This window comes from Condylura cristata, unplaced genomic scaffold (assembly GCF_000260355.1).
Source record: "Condylura cristata isolate star-nosed mole 26May11 unplaced genomic scaffold, ConCri1.0 scaffold00003, whole genome shotgun sequence".
Lineage (NCBI taxonomy): Eukaryota > Metazoa > Chordata > Mammalia > Eulipotyphla > Talpidae > Condylura > Condylura cristata.
The window spans coordinates 1,726,689-1,748,021 of NW_004567104.1; the positions used below are offsets into that span (position 1 = coordinate 1,726,689).

The 21,333-nt window shown below is 36.5% G+C and overlaps 2 protein-coding genes across 2 annotated transcripts in view; one reads left to right on the forward strand and one right to left on the reverse strand.

The window, feature by feature from the left end:
• The window catches only part of GPR87 (G protein-coupled receptor 87), a 25,547-nt gene extending 15,145 nt beyond the window's left edge, over positions 1 to 10,402 (reverse strand). The window contains exon 1 of the mRNA XM_004674924.2: positions 10,147 to 10,402. The gene's annotated coding sequence lies outside the window, so the exon portion shown is untranslated. The remainder of the gene's footprint in view (positions 1 to 10,146) is intronic.
• MED12L (mediator complex subunit 12-like) overlaps positions 1 to 21,333 on the forward strand; it is a 347,532-nt gene that overhangs the window by 218,253 nt on the left and 107,946 nt on the right. The window lies entirely within an intron of this gene.

Consider the following 21,333-nt stretch of genomic DNA (forward strand, 5'->3'; position numbering starts at 1 on the left):
AGACATGTGTTTCTCTTTTTTGGTTGCTGAGTAATATTCCATTGTATATATGTACCACATCTTTCTAATCCAGTCATCTACTTTTGGGCATTTTGCCCCCCTTTTTTTTAAGATTTGTAAATTTATTTATACATAGGGTACAAGCTAGAGGTGCAAGGGCAGTGAGAGAATTCACCAGAGACAGATTGGGGAGCAGAAAAGGCAGATTTACAAAGTACTGTGCTGAGGGGAGTAGGGGGTGATACAGGAGAGGTCTGCCAAATCATGTGGGCACCCCCCCCCCCAACCAGGGGATCAAACTGGTGGTGAAGTGGCTTCAGCTAGCTTTGTAGTGCTGATATTTAACCCATTGTGCCACCAGGGAGGGCTTTAACTCACATCCAAATTAAAAAAAAAAAAGCTCTGAAGCCTGTTTGTCACTTTCTTATAAAAAGCCATGCTAGTCCATCAACTATGCAGGAATATAATATAGTCATTATATTTCACTGATAATAATGTAATATTCACAGAAAGCCTCCTGATGTAGTGCTGCTTCTGTTGATTTTTTTTTTTTCTTAGAACCACCTATAAAATTTCAGAATCCCCCCTTAATTCAGAGAGAAAGAGAGAAAGAATTTTCCAACAATGCTGTACTGAAGGCCTTGGGAAAGAAACAAGTTACCTCACTGGTAGTTTACTTCCTTTTGTAATAGAATTAGGTCCTGTATTCATAGGACAGTTCATTAATGCATTCTGAGAATCAGTATACCAAAGGTATGCACACATCTTCATTCAGGTTTTCAGGCACTTACCCTAAGGTTCTCTCTTGTAAAAAAAATCAACAGATGCTCTGCATCAGGAGGCTTTCTGTGAATATTACATTTTTATCAGTGAAATATAATGACTACATTATATTCCTACATGGTTGATGGACTAGCATGGCCTTATGTTTGAAGCCTACAATCAGCATATTTTGGTTCACGTTCAGATTTGACACTTTTTTTTCAGGTGACTTCTGACCACTTGTTTGTTATAAAAATTCACTCTTTCATTCATTCTGAAAGGTGGATGGTACAAACTTGATTGTAAATTCCCAGAAGATGGTTTGTGTCTAATGCTTCTTTATAAACTTAACTCCAATCATGATCATTGCTCTATACAGATAAGGAGCCTCAGCTGTATTCAGCAACTTAGCTCACATCACACAGATAATGAGAAACAAAACCAAGAAGTGGGCTTCAGGCCCTGTACTGGAAGCCCCACTCCAGGATATGCTGCCTCCCTGCTGTGCTACTTTGCTTCTCATTGGCCAAGATTTGGTAGACAGATGTGAAGTTCTTGACTCAGCTTTGACTTTGTGGTCCTGGGAAAAGTCTTTTAATTCTTAGAACCTGAGTGACTCCTCTCTGAAATGGAAAGTACATAACCTAACTCCCAAATGTGCTATGAGCATCTGGTGAGATAATATATACAAGATGACTTTTTATATTGTAAAAATTACAGTAATATAGAGGCATAATTTGTGGTAAGCATTATGTTTTCTCTGTTTAATAATAAAGTTTCTTTACTCATGGTCAAATTTTGTAATTTTCCAAATCAAAATATGTATTTTTATTTTCTTTGTAGGAAAAATCTTACTTTATATACCCATATAGTCTAAATCCTTTCCAAAGAAGAGACGTGTCAGAGAGTTTAGGGGCTACATCTCAATAGCATGAATAGTAGTATGTTCTAAACCAAATGTATTTCAATTAATTTATTGTTCCTTTAAAAATTTCTTAGAATTCTATGGCCCTCCCTGGTGGCGCAGCGGGTTAAAGCACAGCACAAAGAAGCTAAAGCCACTTCAGCATGATTTCAATCCCCACCTGCCGGAGGTGACCACATGGCGTGGCAGACCTCTCCTGGCCCGCCTGCTGCTCCCCTTAGCAGTGTACTTCATCCATTTACCTGTTCTGCTCCCCACTCTGTCTCTGGTGAAGCCTCTCACCACCTCTGCAGCTCTGGCCTGTACCCCAGTTCTGTATGAACAAATAAATAAATCTTCAAAAAAAAAAATTTCTTAGAATTCAAAAGCCCAGGCAAATGCTTTATTTGATTATGATTTACCAGCCTAAACTAAGAACACTTTTTGCAACCTTCAGGAGATGCTCTTTGTTGTTTAGTGAGGTCATGCCTTGAGTTAAGCATTATATTTAAAATATAATTACAATTCATAGTGATAGATAGAGGTTGTCACCTTCAGCATTCTGATAAGACCATCATTATGGCTTTCTGGGTGTGGATGAGATGGCAGGTTTCTCAAGGCCTTTCCCAATAGAAGGGATGTCATTTTGGCTACCCCAATTCATTTCCCAGCATAACCAGACCTTCATGCTGCTTATGTTAGGAGAAAAAGACTGGTGCCTAAGAGACAAGGCTTTCTTAAGTTTAATCCCTTATTTTCTTTGCTAGTTTAAAAATTCTCTAATAAGATTTTCAACATTAGTAGATACTCCTCCGTTTTAATATATACCTCTTCTCCATTCAAAAAAAAAGAAAGAAATACCCAATCCTAATAGATATGAAAAAAATATGGTGCCATATATATAGTTAATTTCATATATGTGTATAGTCATAAATATACATACATATGTAACATTTCCATTAAAGTTGTTCCCTCACTTAGCATTCATTATTTTTAGGACAGTTATTTTCAAATTAACTGGGCCTGGTTGAGTCAAATAATTATTTCTGGTTGATGTATAAAGAATGTATTAACATCTTGCCCAACTGGGGAAAATAGTGACATATATTTTATTATAATATTTCCTACTTATATTTTTCTCCTGCTGGCTACATTTCCTCATGTAAAGTTATTTTTTTCCATTAAGCCCTCACTGACTTCCTGTCTTGAAAAGACAAGACTCAAGCCCAGCCTCAGATGCTCTGATGATCTGACTTTATCTCCCTACCCCATCCTAACTCCCACACTTTCCTTTAGCAGTCACTTGGCCCTTTTGTCTTGGAAATCCCACCTAACCCTTATCTACAAGGCAAAATCCTTGTCTGGTTTTCAAATTTAACTTATCTCTCTCCTCTTTTCAAGCCTTCCATGTTTTTCCTGTACTGTGTCAGTGTTCCTCACCCCTAGAGATTACCTGGAAGCTATATTGCCTTTTTCCTTGTTTGACCTATAGCCTGAGAACCCCCTGCATCTTTCTCTCTTCAGGATCCAGCAGGACACGTGAAGGCCAGAATCATAGTTTAGAAATACTTTTGACTTTAATTTTAGTCTCTCTGAACTGATTTGAACCTACAAGTCATCCACAAGTCATCCATAAGTCATCCATCCCTCCATATCCACATGAATATTCTCTTTAACTCTCAGAAGTGAAGGAGTACAACCTTGGAATAGCTGAGAGAATAGGAACTGGCAGCTGATTCATTTATGGTGTGACCACAGACTGGGAGGACAACTGATAAAACACTGGTCCTAAATAGCTAACTGTAAAGTAAGGAACCCTCAAGCAGATGCTTCCAAAGGAATATAACTTGAGTGGTTGCCAATGAGAAAATTGAGCTAGGTATATGGAGGGACCATCAACAGCACCCACACACCCACATGCTAATAAAATATAGGCAGAGGCTATGTGGTCTCCAGGCAGTTTACTTGGGGCTGGAGGTGGTGTGTTGTTGAGGGGGATGGTGAGTGGAGTTTCTAGACTGCGGAATGTTGTCTCCCTCCCAAGCTGCTCTTATTTCCAAGCAGCTTGTGTGGATCCACTACCACCAGACCATCTAATTTACCATGATAAATGAATTCTCATATAACATTGCATGGATTTAAAATTCTGTTTAAGTTTTTCAAAGCATTACAAAGATGAAATAAAATTTGTGAGTTAGAATTTACAACATACAGTTTACTGAAGGGACTGTCCCAGGTCTCTCCTTTGGTTTTCTGTGAATATTTAGAGTAACCTGATCCTTTTTACGTGATGTCTGTTCTAAACTTTCCTTTATTTTTTAATCCCCAAACTTGGTATTTTCATATTTTACCTGAAACTAATGAGCTTTCAAGAGACGCTTTGAAACAATTTGCAGTACTTTAGAAATTAGTGGATTTGTATTTAACGTGGGATGAAATAAAGTACTTCAAAAGTACTTTAAATTTCTTCTTGCTTTTTAGATTAAATGTATGGAAATGCATTTTATAGGTCAAAGTAGTATTGTATATGGTTTAACCTAGTATCTCTAGCACTTGGTAACTTTCCTATTGGGAAGAATGAGCAGAAAAGTTTCCTAGAAGAAAAAGTAGTTGGATGCAAACATTTAAAGTAAGCCATGTTCTTGGACACCATTCTTTTGCCCCCTTATGCTAATACAAAGTGGCTAAGCCTGCAGCTAGCCTTGCGTTGATAACTCTAGGTATTTACTCTTTTTCTCTGACCATGCTCTTCTGGTGTTCAATATAATTTCAGCTTTCTATGTGAGAATTTATGAGAGAAAATTCTTTGTAATGTTCATGTTGTGAATAGTGTTCTTTCAGGTCTGCTACTAATTTATCAGTACAGAACCATTATGCCTTCTTATTTCCCTGTTGAACATGAACATGAAATTAAAAAAAGAAGGAATTTATGTATTTAGTGAACTAACCTCACACTTGATATTTAATTTCCCCCCAATTGTTTCTCCCTAGCCTGGCCCCATTTTTCTTATTTAAAATTCATCTGAGATGGCCTTAAGTATTTGTAAACTGCCTTTGGGAAACAACTAGTTAGTTTCTACAGGAAAGCCATGTAGTTATATTAGATATTAGATGCAGCATTTATCTGCTATAAAATTAAGTTGTAATTAATGTACAAGGATAGGAAGGCTGCATGAAAAATGCACTGTCTCCTAATGGGACTTGGGTGGAGAAGAAGGGATAGAGGCATTGGACTTAGCCACTTTAGTTACAGGACAGCTCTTTCTGGGAATATCCTCCAGGATGGAGGCATTGGGAGGCCATCAGTGCAAGTGCTAGTGTACCATAGCATTTAAGGTGACTCCAACTTGAGCACTCAACATAATTTGTGCATAGACAATATTTAGTGTCTTTCTAGCTTTCAAATTCACACAAACTACAATCTGATTGTAGTGTCCATGCTGAAACCCAGCATGATTTTGTAAAGGACCAGGTACATACCAGATGTATTTCTGGGTCTGAGGGTGAAAAGTAGAGATAAAACTTGAGGTATTTTACTAGTGCTATGGGCACTGAGTGCATACTATTTTCATTTTTATATAGATAGTTGTTATTATCATCATATTGGAATGGATGTTGGAAATAGAATATTGCTGTTTAATAGATATTACAGCTTTATTCAAGAGCAATCAGAATATACTAACATATTTATATAGTAGTTACCACTTGACGACATTTTTTTCTTTTTGAATCATTCATTTTACTACTCAGAATTTGTGCACTGCTTAGACCATTTTGGCATATTGTAAAGTAAATGTCTAGTTTAAGATTTTCATTTTCAGGTCTTTAAAATGCTTGATTGAAACAGTCAAAAATTATTACAGCTGTGATTGTTTAAGGATTATGTGTTACTGTAAGCCCTAAGAATCCCATTATTTTCAGGTATGATACGGCTATTCTACTTATAAATGCATCTAGCAAGCAATTAATTTTACATTTTTCAATTTGTTTATTCTATATATTCAGACTATTTTTTTACTTATGGAGTATGTTTTTTGTTGTTGTTGTTTCTTTAATTGAGGTAACATTGACATACCACTCTGTATTTGACTCAAAGGCATAGGATCATACCTTTTCAGATGTATGTACCACAGCATGCCCACCAACAAGGTACCCTCAACCCTCCATCATAGTTTCTTAGCCAGTTTATCTAAATTGTTTTGAAAAACCTACTAGTGACTTAAATTTTCTGTTTCATTTGTACCTTCAAGTCTGGCAAGTATGAGCCTGACAAGTTTGAACAGGTAAGTCATTCACCTCAAAAGGAGTGTGTCAAACCCTAAAATGCCTGCTGTCTATAGGTAGCTGGTATCTGTGCGTGTATATCCAGATATCTTGGATGTCTCTTGGCAACTTCAATCCTAAGATCACCCACCTAATAAGTATTCTAATGTGTATCAACACCTTATTTTTCTTCAACTAGGTCATGAACTTCTTTAGCTTAAGAAACATATATTGGCTTATTCTTTGGAAGTAATTTGGAATCTGTTTAACAAAAAAAAAAAAAAAACCTTCTATATTCATGGACTTAAGTGGTTTTTCAAGTAGTTTACCTGTACTCTGTATCTTCTGGAGAGTTGCTCTGGTGGCTTAAGCCAGTAGTGCCACTTGAGAGCATGTTCAGACTATGGGCAGATCTACTGAAAGCTGAAAAGTCTGTGTTTTAAATAGGCACTACAGCAACACCAATGTTAATAAGATAATGCTTTCTGAAAATGCTGGTAAATATTATCATGTGTCTATGACTACTTTAGTTAGATATGTTTCAATTCATTAAAAGAATATTGGAGTACAGATCAGCCGCTTACTTGTGCATGTTCCCTAAACCCTCTATGCTTCCATTTCCTCTTCTGTAAGGCATTCATCATAGGACGGATTAAGAGTTTGAATGTGGGGTATCACTGCAGTGTTACTTCATGTGGTCTTATAAATGTTTTATGAAACTTGGCATAGAGTAAAACTTTAATGACAGGGTGCTACTTGAAAGATAGTAAGAATTAGTACCTCATTTTTTCAAATGAAGAAACTGAGACTCCAGAGGTTTCTTCAACAGACAAGCACTGTTTTGTTTGTTGTTCAAATGTTGGAGTTCCCCCAGGTAAACACAGAGCCTGGATTTGAACACAACTTGGTCTGAGTGCTGTGCTTTTAACTACTTCTATGCAAATGCGTAATTCATGGGCTGATTATAATCTGGTGTTTTCTTGGAGAAAAATAGGCTATAAAGTAGCCCATTTGATTTCAGGGCATGATGGGGGCATGATGCACAAAACAGAACCATTTATCTTCTGAAGTCAAGTATTGTGAATAAATCACGTATCCATCTAATTTTACCTATTAAGCTATCCACAAAATGTTGGTAACTAACAGGAAATAGTGAGTTTACTTAAAAACTTAAAAAGTAGTGACTATGGAGCATGGTTGACATGGCCTAAGGTCACAGCTGTATTACATGCTCATGGAAAATTTAAGCTTCAGTTTGCTTACCTGCAGAATGGGGGTAATAAGTAAATTATGTTATGATTGTGTGAGAATTTTTTAAATAGGTCTGTTAAAATCTGCAGTAGTATTGGACATATATTAAGCTATCACTATAGATTTTGACTGTTATTTTGTACCATGAGTCCTATCTGATGTATTACAAAAAGTCATTTGGGTATTGCCTTTGACTTCCGAGTGACAGGAATTATTAGAAATTGCTTTAATATAAAATTTGAATGACTTAATTTGATGTCTAACACCAACTGAAAATCAGTGCTGTTCAGGGGCTCCCTGATGGTGCAAGGGCCCAGAACTAAGCTATCGGCAGCCACTGCAGCACAAGTTCCATCCCCAGGCAGGAAGCTGACCCACATGATGTCTTGTCTTGCCTGCTGCTCCCTTCAGCAGAATATTTTGATCATTCTGGTTCTGCTCTCCAGTATGTCACTGCTGAATCCTCTAACCCTTACTCCCAAACCTCTTCCTGCGTCACAGCTCTTGCATGCATAAATAAATGCATCTTTAGAAAATCACTGCCCTTCAAATGTATTCTTTTAAAGATTTCTTTTATGTATTTATGCATGCAAGATAAACTGGGGTCTATGTCAGGTTTGATAACACTGATACTTTAATCCATGTGTCAACAGGGAAACTCTCTTCAAATGTATTTTAGTGTAAATTTTTCTGTATTTGGTTAATAGCAATGTTAATAAAATGAAAGGAATATTTATTTGGTGCAAGATTGAGAAAACTGTTCTGCCCCTATTTACTGTACAAAGGAGGTGGAGAGTTAGGAAATAGGATAGAGCCTGACTTTTACCATAGCACTGAAGGTTTGGGTTTCATTTCTTGTTCACTTGATGTTTCTGATGTGACTCATCTCATCTAGTTTTTTTAAGAGCTGCCTCTGTTCTTCTCTTTGTTTCAAATGGTCTCAAGTGGAGAGAATTGCAGTTACTGCTTCCATTAGTATGAATGTAAAACTTTACAGTAGGAACAAACTGTATTCACCTCCATCTTACAGAGAGAATCTGAGACTTAAAGAAGTCAAGATTTGATTAAGGTCAGCGTAGAAATGGGTGGGGGAGCACTAATGCTTCTCCTGGTGGTCTCCACCCATTGTGCCCTCTAGCTCCCTTGTGTTCTGGCCTTAGCCTTGCACTCTTGAAACATCCTGACCCCCCTCCAAATACCCCCTGGGTCTCTGATGGCAAGGGCCTTCTAATGACTATCTAATATAATTCCTTCATTTACTATGAGGGGCACTGAGCTCCTGGGGATGTAAGAGGGTTGTCCAAGTCATGGTGGTGACCTTTGGATAGTCATCTCCCAAAGAGCTGAGTCCTGACTTTCAGCCTGTAAGCAAACACTGTTCCTTGTTTGTGCTGAGTATCTCCCAGAACTGTGGTGTGCTCACAGCCAGTTTTACCAATAAGTCACCTCACTTCACTCCTCCCTTCATCCCCAATCCCTTTAGTGAGCCTTGAGGGAGTTTGATAGATTTTCCTAATGTTTCTCTGGTCAGAAGCATACAAAGTAACATTTTTGGTTCCTCTGTTTAAAGTTTCTGTGGTATTTTCTCAGTATTTGATACTAAGCATCGGATATTTTTGTTCTTCAAGGAAATAAAAACCTAAAATATCAAAGAAGAGGAGGAGCAGGAATTCTCTGAAGACCATGAATCCCACTAACCTAAATAAAAACATCATTTTTTCAGCCCATAGTTCTGAACCAATAAACCCTCTCAGCATACTATAAGAAATTTCCCTCTCAATTTCTTTGTGAAATAGCTGTGATTTTCAAACTGAGGGATTTTTTTTTCTAGACTACAGTCATAAATGTGTTTCAACAGTCTGATTGTTCTTCTAGCCTCTTCTCCTTAATACAGATAGGCCTGAAATACTTTTCAAATCTATATTGGAATGCTAGTCTTAGGATAGAATGTTGCCAAAGGACTAAGAACAAGCTCTTTGATCCCTGACTCCAAAAAGGAAAGACTATTAACTTCCAACTGGTAGAAATAAGAGTGAAATATAACAGCAGTATCTGGCTCTCCATGATACCATATGTATATGTATGTATATATGTGTGTATATATACCATATGATTATAAAACCAAACTTTAAATTTTTTTTGCTGATAAGTTGAAGTCTTTAACTAGAATTATGAAAAAAAAGTTATATGTAGCAGATTTGTCTTAAAAATGATAGAAAATTCTATAGTAAATATATCTTAATCTAATACTTCAAAAAGTTACTCTCTCTCAGGCCATCCTAATTATAACTTTAAAGAGTTCAAATCAACATGCCTCTTGCTTTCCTCAATGAAGCAAAAATATCTCTTTAACAGCTTGAATATGAAACAGAAGTAAGCTGTTACTAATCTGCTTGTCAGTAGCTAGGCAGTTTTCTATGTGCCTTTCTTGACATGTTTTAACATGATCTCTCAAAGAATCAGAGTGAGAATTGCCCTGTTATTTGTGGTACAGTGAAAAGACTAAATTCTTTTATCAAAATAAAGGAATTGGGACAGAAAATCATCTTTTTCTTTTGGTCACTTAACAAAATATATGAATAAATATTAATGAGATAGATTTTGGATCTTGGTAAACAATTAGGTGGAGCATTGTATTTTACTAATCTAGAAACATACATAGGATAAAAATTTCTCCTACTAGAAGTCCTTTCCCAAGTACTGTTCCATTTCCTATGGTACAGTGCAGAGTTTACTTTTTCCTTCCCGAGTTGTGAACAGTGAAGCACCTCAAAGATATGTGTCTCCTTTGTCAAAAAGTGGTTCTGTCTGAGTAGACGCATGCATTTCACACAATAAGCATTCAAATTTCTACTTTTTCTTGAGGCCTCTGATTCAAACAGAAGTAGTATTACTATCACAATAACAGCTGTGTGCTATCAACCACAACTTGGAAGAAAATGATAAAAAAAAAATTTTTCATTTACCTTTCATTGCAGTAGCTGGTTGTCCATCCACCTGATACGATGTCTTCAAGTTGAAACAGGCTTGTAACTATGAATGAGCCTTGGAACTCAGCTTGTCAGGGAAGTAGGTTTTCTGGTAAAGCATGAAAAATAAGCATTTTTCTCCCCTCTTGGAGAAGTTAGGTGCTCCCTTGCCCTCTTGAGGCTGTCCTTTAGGGAACCCTTTCAAATTTTCCTGCTCCGGAACAACTGGAGCAACTTGCTCTCTTGCTAATGTGACTCACATCTTAGAGTAGGTGAGATTTGTAGGCTAGGGAAGAGTATTTCCTGAACCTGCGAGGGTCAGATGGTGACTCACCTGAAGGGAACACAGAGGGTTGGAATTCAGATGCCAGAACATGCTGAAGGAGGAGGACATGAAGTCTCATCTTGGGGCCTACTGAAACAATCTCTAGGTGTTTTGTTTGTTTCATTTCCCACTGCTTATTAAAATATAAGTCTTAAATTTTGGACTCAAACCAGAATATATTTTTGAAAGATAAATCCTTCCAAGATACTTTTCTACAGATTATTTAGAAATTAGAAATTAAAATGTGTGCATTTATACTAGCGATTCATCACTTTGGAAACTTGTAGTCTTAGGGTCTCATGGTTTATATGTAAATTTATAGGTCTTTTTCACATATAAACAAATATAAATATTCAGAATATTTTAAATAAAATTATTTAGGACTGAATTCACTGAATCCCTTGAATTCTATCCTTTACACAAGTTCATATTATTTTGTTGCTTTCTTAAACTTCTCACAATGATAAATTAATATTTTAATTTGCAAGTAATTAAAGAACTTTTAGATAAAAATCTCCAAACGATTCTAATAATTTCTTGAATGCAATATTTAAGCAAAAATAAGATTTCACTAAATTGAATCAAAGTCTGTTAATTATCATGGTTGACGATAAGTTCAATCTTAGAGTATCATTTTCCTTCCTTTTGATTTAACATATCAGTAATAGGCTTATGCCATACTGAAATGCTGTATATGTACTACATAGTTTACCTTTTGCACAGAAAAGAAAGTGTATGTTTTATTTAAATATTGATAATTTAATATCAAAATTATGTTTCTTTTACTGCCTTTCTCTGAACACACAAAAAACAGACAACTATAATTTTAGTGACCTTTTTCCCATCCCATTCTATTCTGTTAAATACATTATGAATGGGTAGTGAGTTTTAGGGAAAGTCTGAACAAAAAATTAATCAACTTTATAAATGGGCCATCTTAGAAGAATTGGTCAGATTTAAAAACAAGCCTTCATTAGATTCACTCTGCTTGTGCTATTTTATATTTGCGCTATTTTATATTTGATCGCCATGGGTTTTACTTTTTAGCAGTGATGCCAGGAGTGCATTTTAGGGGATTATGTCATACAGATTAGTTTGAAGGACTGTCCTTGAATTGAAATTGTTGTCAGTTGTCACTGTGATCCATAAGTTATAAGTGATATACTGCTCATAATGTGGAATCTAACTGCCAGAGTAACCATCTGCCAAGTCTTAAAAGAACCAGTTCAAAGGAGAGAACCATAAAAATATGTGGAGCAAATACTTTCTCTCAAGTTTTGAGAATTAACTTTGCAAACTTCCAGTGGTATTATGTAGTCATATTAGAGAGTTTATTTGGATAAGATATTTTACAAACCTCTGTTAAAAGAAAAAAGGGGATTGTACTATTTACCTTAAATTTTAATCTATTTATTACTTGGGTTGATTTCATCATAATAGGATCAGCTAACTTAATTATCATTTTTTTTTTACTTTAAAGAAAATGTCCTTTGTATAGAGCTACTAAAAGTATTTTTTACATGCTTTCCTATTTTGACATTGAAGAGAACATGATTTCATAATTCAGGCTTATATTTTGAGACTTTTTAAAAAGAGTTCTTGAAAGAGGACTAATGAGTGAAGAGATTTTGATAGACCTTTCCATATTTGAAGAAAAAGGTCGAGCTTTTCCATAAAGTGGAGCACTTTAGTGCTAGATGATTTGTGTTTATTGTGTTTTAATAAAGCTTTACTTACAAAGGTGAAAAGCAGCGGGTGACCCTTTCGTAGGTGGCCTCTTTTTTTCTCCTCGTGGGCTTAGACTAGAATAGACTTTTCTCTTTGGGGGGGAAAGTAAGTCAGATGGTTGTATTTAAAAACTTCTTTTGCCAGTGTTGCAAATCAAGTCTAGTGATGAAAAAGTTAACATGAGCCAGCCTTTATGCATAGTCTTAAAGCGTATTATGCTGTCTCAAGTTGGGACTTGTTAAGGCTGGCCTTACTTCTCATTCAAAAAGGGAAGTAGAAGTAGTACTTGTTTAGTCATGAAAAAGTATAAAGCTTTGATCAAAAACGCAGCTAAAAACCAACCCATAATTTTATTATTGTTCAAATCATTGAAAGCTAACCCTGTATATTTTTCCCCTGCTGATTTTTATAGCAAGTCTCAGATTTCATAAAAGCCCTACTAGACTTTGTAACAACAATTATCTTGCTCCTTCATTGGAAGATCCTATTAAATGCAGAGAAGCTCTTTTAATAATATTGTTTGGTGATTACAAACCCTAAATTTATTTGAAGACAGGGCAACATCCTGAGATACTTATTTGTGTTTTTTTGTCACCACAATCTTTAAAAAAAAAAAATCACATTTTTCTACTAGGAGTGATTTGTTTTTTTCCTTCTAATAGTATTTTTAAAAATGGTAAGCCTGCAGACAAGTTGTAATAATAGTTTAACTAGACTTCATGTCAACTTGCAAACCATTAAAATTTTCATACATACTTTCCTCCAAACTTTTTTGGGGGAACCTAATTGAAATAATAGTCTCTATGACAAGTGCTTCACCTTTGACTCTTTCATCATATATTTCCTGTGAACAAGGACAGTCATTATTACTGTTTATCAGTCAAGAGGTTAATGTTGAAACAATCAATTTAAAAAATATTTAGTCTATATTAAAAAATTTGCAGTTTCCTAATTATAATACTTTTTTCATGCAGAATCTAATCAATGGTCACACATTGCTTTTGGTTTTACTGTTTTCTTTTTTAGAATTTTATCTTTTAGAACAATCTCTCTGCCTTTTTCTTTTTTCCCTCTTTAATCTCCTTAGCCTTTGAAAAGTGGTTCTATCTACATGTGTTGTATCATGCTTTGGAGACATGTAGTAAGGGAATGACATTTAATGTTTCTAAGGCAGGTGGGATGTGTTAGCATGAAATTCATACAAGGACTTAAAATTCTGAAGAAAAGAAATAGGGATGCCATGGACCTGGAGTTGGTTGAGAAATGAACTTGGTTCATGAATCCTTGTCACCAAGTTAGTATATCCAATTCACCCTCTCTTTGGACTCTTAAGTAAGTTATTCTACTTTTCTTGACTTCAGTGTTCTGTGAAATGAGGATTCTGACTGAATCACAGTATTTTAGAGAAAAATCCCTACTACCTTACTGATTTTTCAAACTATATTCATTAAAAGAGCATATATTTTTAATATCTTTCAAGGAATGAAAATTAAAGATTGCTGTTGATAAGTCATTCTAAATCTTGGACTGAGCTCTTGGTAGTATTCCTAATTCCCACTTTTTAGTGTGAGACATTGGCAAATGTATTACCAAAACTTGCTTTAACCTTTTAACCCTTTTTCCCTTACATATAACTTCTTTCCTTCTTTGACTTCTCTGCCTTGGCTGAACTGGTGCAGTGTCCCCTTCTCCAGTCTTGTAGACATAGCACTTGTGAGTTCATTATGTGTAATCTCAGGTGTATCCATGCCCTCTTGTAGGAAAGTGCATGTATAAAGATAGTCCTAGTCCTTTGTAGTACACTAACTCATTGTTCCAAAACAAAGACAGGGAGGTATCTAGTTAAAACACCTCCAATTGCTCTATCTTGAATCCATGGCTTGCATACAGGATTGTGGTAAAATCACCAAAACTTACAGTTCCATCTTTCTAGACGAAAGGCACTCTAATTGTGGCCTACATTTATTTGGTAGATGAGAATTTGTGCTGAGTATAATTATTATATGCCCTTTAATGTTCCTCTGAGATTGGTATCTTTAGGATCCTCTGCCTGAATTACTGTGTTTAATCTGCCACTTGAAATGATTTGTATCTATTAGGTCTGCTTTAACTAAAGTGTTTTTTGTTTCTGGCATGAGAACCTCATTTGCAGGGTCGATTAAAGGGGGGAATAGTTTTGGAGATTAGATCTGGAGATTGGGCTGCCTCTGACTCTTGCCCTCATATTGATGCTCTTTTCCTGTGCTGGGCTACTTGATCCAGTTCGCCACTTTGGGAACCTCACTTGTGAGAGGTGACATAGAGCCTAGTACCTTGAACTCCAGTGTCACTTTCAGTCCATCCACTTAGTAGCTTTTTTATTTTGGTGAAGTTACTCGTAGATCTGAACCTCAACTTTTTCTTCTGAAGAATTAGTTTAGGAACTTAAATGGGGTAATAAATAAAGTAACTCCTACAGGGTTTGGAACTTTGTGATCATTTCTTAGGTCTTAGTGAACTGGGTTGGGGGGTGTACATGTGTTTGCACATGCATGAAGGCAAAGGGAGAATGAATGGGATGTGGGTACTATATGAAGATAGGTTGATTGAAACTTGAAAACATCCCTTAGCTAAGTAGTCAGGTAAATATGGGACATAAATTGGTTGCCCTTGGGAACCCCTGGGCTTCTCCATAATAAAGAACTGATGATTGCTTAAAATACATTTTACATTCTTTCTTCAAACAATCTTTTCTGAAAATGAGGGAGTTAGGATTGGCTCTAACTGAAACTGTGGAAGTTTGTAAGAGTTGATGTCAGAGTAAGGAGATGGTGTGGGGAGAGGGTAGGGTGGTCTCAGCAAGGGCACTATGTTCAGATTCATTCATGTGTAGTTGAGGCATTTTTAGTTTCAGGGAATTTCTGTTGAAGAATAATCAAAATAAAAGAGTAAAAGGCATAGATATACATATATGATATAAATTTAATACATAATGTTAATTCTTAAAAGTCTATCAAAATATTCAAATATGCATTAGATAAAACTGCTTAAGATGAATACCACTAAGTGATGTCATGTTACAAACATCTGATCTTCAAGCTGAATTGCAAAAGTAAATGTGGACATCCTATGTTATGCCCCAGGATGCTGTATTTGTCAGTTTATGTTTATTACAGAAATAGCAAAAGTCTTCTTGTTAAGTCAGGTATGGTATATTTTAAAACACTGGTTTATTTACTTAAAGTCTTAAGCTCAGTTTCCATTCTCTTTTGTATTATTGTGTTCTCTTACATCACTCCCCCTTGTTCTGGACTTCCATCCCTTAGGCTTGGTGATCCCATTTCCTCTTCCACACTTCCCTATCCCCAACCCTGCCTACTCTCCACCCTTCATAGCCCCCCTTCCCATTCCCTCACCTCTCTGCCTCCTCCCTCCCCTTTCCTAAAAACTTTATAATAGAATGTGTTAGCTGGTAATCAGAAACCTAGATAATGTGTAAGTCCAGATGTTGGTGACAGCCATTTTCTGAGTTTGTAGTGTCTGGCTTGTGTGGCTCTGACTACCTTCAAATATAGCCCCTTTGTTATGTTTGCTGTTTGACTTGGAGCACATTCACTCTGTATGACAAAAGGAGGAGTTATTCTACAGGTTGCTAGAAGCCCTTGGGAAAAGCCACACTATCTGATATAACAATTTTATGTTTGTTTCTCCATGGAACTCCTTTAGATTGTTTTGTCCTTTATGGAAAAATAATAGTTGTACAGTAAGACCTACTAAATGTCATCTATAGATTCTTGGAAGCTGAAACTTTAAGCAGTCCTTGAATAATATTTTGTTCAGTGTCAGCTGGGACTTTTTTTTTCCTCTCTCAACAATATTATAAGGACAAGACCGTATTGGAAGACCTGCTGTGCTCCCTCACTTTTCACTGCAACTTGGGACTCTACAGCAGCTCCTTCAAGGGACCACAGACCTCATAATTGTAGACTCATCACATTTCACCCCAAGAATGGATGTTCTCTGACCATCACTTCCTCCTTGTATCTCTTTTGTTCTTTGGTGTCCAGTACAGCGAACCTCCTATTTCTCCTTTTAAGTTACCAGGTCCCCACAACCCCAGTCTGCAGCATCTCCCTTGTTCCTCTTTTGTCTGTTTACTCTCTTCATTACTCTCTGCAGCCTTACCTCCCAGCTTAGTCCTTTTTTTTTTAAATCCATCTCTGCCTCAGAAGAGATAATTCCCTTCACCTCATATAGTTTTAACTTCAGAGCCTATAATTCATATTTGGCCTCCACTGGCTAAACTTCCTGACCCAACTCTCTCATTGATACTGCAGATTTCATCATACTCAAATTCTACCTCCTGCGTGGTCTTCCTTGCTTCCTGATTCTTTAGACAATGAATCTCAACTGAAGTGTGCCAATGGAGAAGATCCAGGAATTATAGACTCCATTTTGCATATAAATGGCATACGCATTACTCATGACACCATGTTTTGCAGTGTTCTTGTACTCAGAAATTCTTGTTCTAAAAATGTCTATATAAGGTCTATATCAGATTCTTTCTCCTTTGCTCATGCCTGAACAAATAGAAAACTTCTCTAACTTATCTCCTGCTCTCAGTGACTTTTCCTTTGATCCAGAATCCTTTTATTGCCTGCAAATTGATGTGCCTGAAGTGCAACCTGGAGTTCTTCATTTTACTTTAGTAAACTTCAGTTCTTCACTTTACTTTAGTAAACTTCAGTGCCTTACTGGAAAAGTCCCAACATCTGAATACAAAGCCAGTATGCTCCACTGTAGGTTCCCACACTCCATTCCCAGGCTCATCTTCTATGCTCACCTGCTATAGCCTCTGGCCCTCCAGGGCTCCCTCATCATCACCTCTCTCTGCCTTCCTCAAATTGCTTTTTGCAATGTGTTTTTGCAATGTGCTGCAATGTGTTTCCTATTGAATACTGTTTTCTCCTTCAACATTTTGTTCAAAACTTCCATCTCCTGAAGGCCATTTTTCAGTTTTCCAATTTAGAAGTAGCTTCCTTTTCCTCTGAACCTCTGTGGTGAGTTAGTTATGTCTTTCATACCATTCACCACACTTGGATTCATTATGGTCTGAGTGGCCTACTGGAGCATGGCCTCTAGAGAGGCCCCATGCCCTGCAGTAAAGGCAACACTGGAAGTTAGGCAGTGAACTTACTGTAACTCTGGGATTTTACATCTCTCAAGAGCTTCCGCATGTGGGCGGTGCATCAAAATACTCAAAATGTCCACAGTTGAACTATTCGTACCACTGAGGCAATTGAAACTGGTTTGTGTTGAGGCCTCCTCCTTACCATTCTTTCTACTAGACTTCAAGTCAACCCTGAGGAATTCAGCTTGTCATAATTGTGGAGGGGAGTAAGGGGGAGGGAAATCACTGTGCCCTGGAAGTATTGGTTTCAGACCACCCTCCTCTTCTTATATGTGGTTCATGGGTACCTTGGACAAGATATCGCTTCATTTTGTGCTTAAAAAGATTTTTCCTTTTCTCCAACAGGAAACCTAATGTTATCTATCGTAGGGTTGAAGTGAGAGATAGAAAGGATTTTCAGAGCTTTGAAAAAGTGTATAGCACAGTATCTGCACACAGGGAGCATTTAGCATCATGAGTGCAAGCTAAGTGGAAGGTACTGGGAGGTCTTTAGTTTCTAGGTCAGAGTTAATTAGCTGGCAACACCTGGGTAGTTAGGCCCACACATGTATGCATTGTTTTTGTGGAGTCAAGGAGTGTAGGGCTAGCTGTGGAAATTTGGGAAATAACAGGAAATATAGCAAAGGAAAGTGGGATTTGTGATTTCTCTTAAGAACACTGGAAGAGCTGAAGTCATAAATATTGTGGTTAAGAACGGAGGCTCAGAATTCAGTCTGCTTTAGAGGCCTACCCTCTATAATTTGTGTGATCCCATGCAAGTTGCTTAGTTCCTCTATTTCTTAACTTTATGTCTAAATGTTAACAACACTTGATTGACTTTCCAGGATTGTTAAATGTGAATATATTTCAAGCTCTCTGTGAATTTGTCTGGTTCATTGTAAGTAGTAAGTAATATATGCTGCTTTTATTATTAAAGCTGATGTCAGTTTTACTGCTATTGACCAGCAAACCTGAACACAGCAATTCCCTCCTGTGTCAACAGTTGGCAGTGAGTAGTAGATGATCCTTCACATGGCACATGTACGTCCAGGCAGCCACAGTGTTGCCTCTGACTGTCAACACATGTCTGCCCTGCTCTCTTAACAACAGTTTTTTCTCCTGTTGACTGATCCCATTATTGGCCATTCATGTCCAAGAGGGCTGTGCTATGAATCAGTTTTTATGGAAGTATCAACCTCAAGAACATCCAGCCCAGTGGTTCCTAATGTGTGGTCTAGACTCACAGTATTTTTGTCACTGGGCAGCTTGTTCTCAGAATTCTTCCAGACTTAGCTGAGTCAGAAAACACAGAAACCAGCAATCTATGTTTTAAAAATTCCTCTATCTGATTCTGGTCCCCACTTAGTCAATCTTAGTATGCATCCACTTAGATAATCCATGCTGGGATTTTATTATGTTAAGATCTGCACAAGTTTTGATCTTTAATTGCAAAAAAAAAAAAAAATACGATGTTTATTAGGAACAATGGTTAGATATTTTTAGAGAGATTTTAGTAAGTCAAAAGGAAGGAACTGCCTTTAAACAGTTGTGTGGTACCTGAAATAATGGGTTTAACAAGATTGAATAATTCTTTCAAGAGTTGTGATGTAATGATGACCTTATTACCTTCTCACTTCTGTAACTGCTTGTCTGCCTCTTCCTTCTCTATTCAGTAATTTTTCTTGATTTCTAAAGGTTTATTCTGTGTGGGGCAATACCTTTTCTCCCTTCCCTTATGCAAAGCAAATTATTCAAAGGATAATTTAGTAGAAAGAGTTATATTTTAGCTATTGACAAAAGTCTTTACTCATGTTCTGAGTTCATACAGTGTGTCAAAGCCACTATTTTTTTTCCATTTTATTCTATTCTTTGTGTAAAATGGTTGTGGCATAGCATCCCATTCTATAAAAATTTTCAAATTCTTGTCACTTTGTTAATGTGTTTTTATGATGGCTCCAGTATGCCTTCTCTTCACAATCTTGGTAGATTATTTTATTTTAAACTCAGGTTGCTGCTTTAGACTATATATTATTATAAAGGAATAAAGTATTTGTATTTATGAAGCGCAGATTTGCAGTTGAAATTTTATCTTGAAAAATATTTTAAGAAAATTTTATTTCTTATCACCAATACCCATATTTACAATATACTGAAAATTTCATTAGAGGATAAATATATAGGTTACAACATCATCAAGCATAGCTCAAGGACAGTTTAGATGCAATTACTTACAATGAGTGTCAGAGTCTACTCATGTTTGTGCAGTGTACTCTTTAAAAGTAATGTTGATTTAGTGACATCTTTCTATAGTTATGATGATTTAATTATTTTATTTAAATAAATGAAAATTAGATAACACAAGTCCTTTCTAAAAAGAAAGGTTTTGAAGGATGTTACAAGCCTACAGTTACAAGTTCTCCAAACCCAAGTTACATAGCTAAAGCATTTTGTTAATTGCTTTAAAAGTCACCTGTTGATAGACGTTAATCCCCAAGCCATACATACATTGATTAGTAATCGTACAACCTTCATGATCCTTCCCTAGTGAATGCAAGAATACTGCCACTTCCCAGACTGCCCTGTAAATACTATAGGAGAGCAACTGATAAGAGTTTGACCTTTCAAGAAACTTATGTCATCTGATAATTGAAAACATCAGTTAGAATTGGCTTCCTTTTTGCTTCTCTAGTAAGTAAAAATTAAACCATCTTGGCTATTTTATCAAATACTTAATAATTTCACAATGGGGTACAATATTTGACCTCAAAAGTATACTTAGGTTATTAAAGGAATAGGTAGGACATATGTGAACAAGTAAATGCACAGCAGCATAAATACAGCAATTTAGGTGTGACAACATATACAGGTGATGAAGTGATTGGGCTTGAAGTGTTAGGGAAGTTGACCAGGTAAGATATCATGGACTCAATAATGGCAACTTAGGGTTTCATAGTTGGATGAGAGTCTTCTCAGTGAATCAGAAGGAAAACTGTGTGCCAATTGCCACAGGGGCAAAAAAGAACATTTCATGTTCTGACATACATAAATTTATCCAGGAGTGGAATGTTCAAGAAATGGAAGAGCATTAGGTGACAAGGCCAAAACTAGGCATGTTGTAGCTGCTTCAGGGCCTTTGGGTCATGGAAGGCATCCTGAGCTTGGCCTTATAATGGGTGTGTTGAAGCTCCTGCTCACTTTTGAAGCATGCCTGCTCCTTTTTGCATTTTCCTGAGGACATACAAATTAGCACCCAAGATTCCTAAGAAACATTTTACTTTTTTTGAACTACAGAGGGAACTAGGAGAAAAAATGGTGATAAATAAGTCTAAGTAGGTCACCAGTTTATTTAATATATTAGCCAATAAGAACGCCACTAATCATGAGTGAAAATTTCATCTGTGTGTGTGTTTCAATAATGACATAATTACGACATAGGCTATTTAAAACATTTCCCACAGTCTGTGACCTGTGGGAAGTATTGTGAAAGACACCAATGAAATAGGAAGTGTTTTCTGATTTTAAGAATGCTAATTGTCTTGGCGATGCAGTTAGGAATACAGTAATTCATGAAAGGAAAGCTGCAGTAAGGTCTAGAACACACATCCATATAAAGAGGAGAGTGATTATTTTCATCTGGAGATAGGAGGCAGGAGAATGGAAGGTAAGGCTTCGCTCACTAGGGGGCATATTCAGCCACCACTAAGAGTATTATTATGCAAGGAAAATTTCAAAGAATAATAAGAAATATTCTTGCCTTTAAATGGCTTACACGTAAGGTGTAAGCAAGGTACTATAGTACAATAATTGGCATGGCTTCATGATGTTTGTGCCTCCTATGCTGCATTGGAGTCACTTGGAAAAGATTCTTTGTCTAGGTAAAGAGACACGACCCCTTTACCAGGCTTTCAGAGTAATTTTTTTTTTAAAGATTTATTTATTTATTTGTGCATACAGAACTGGGGTACAGGCCAGAGGCTCAGGG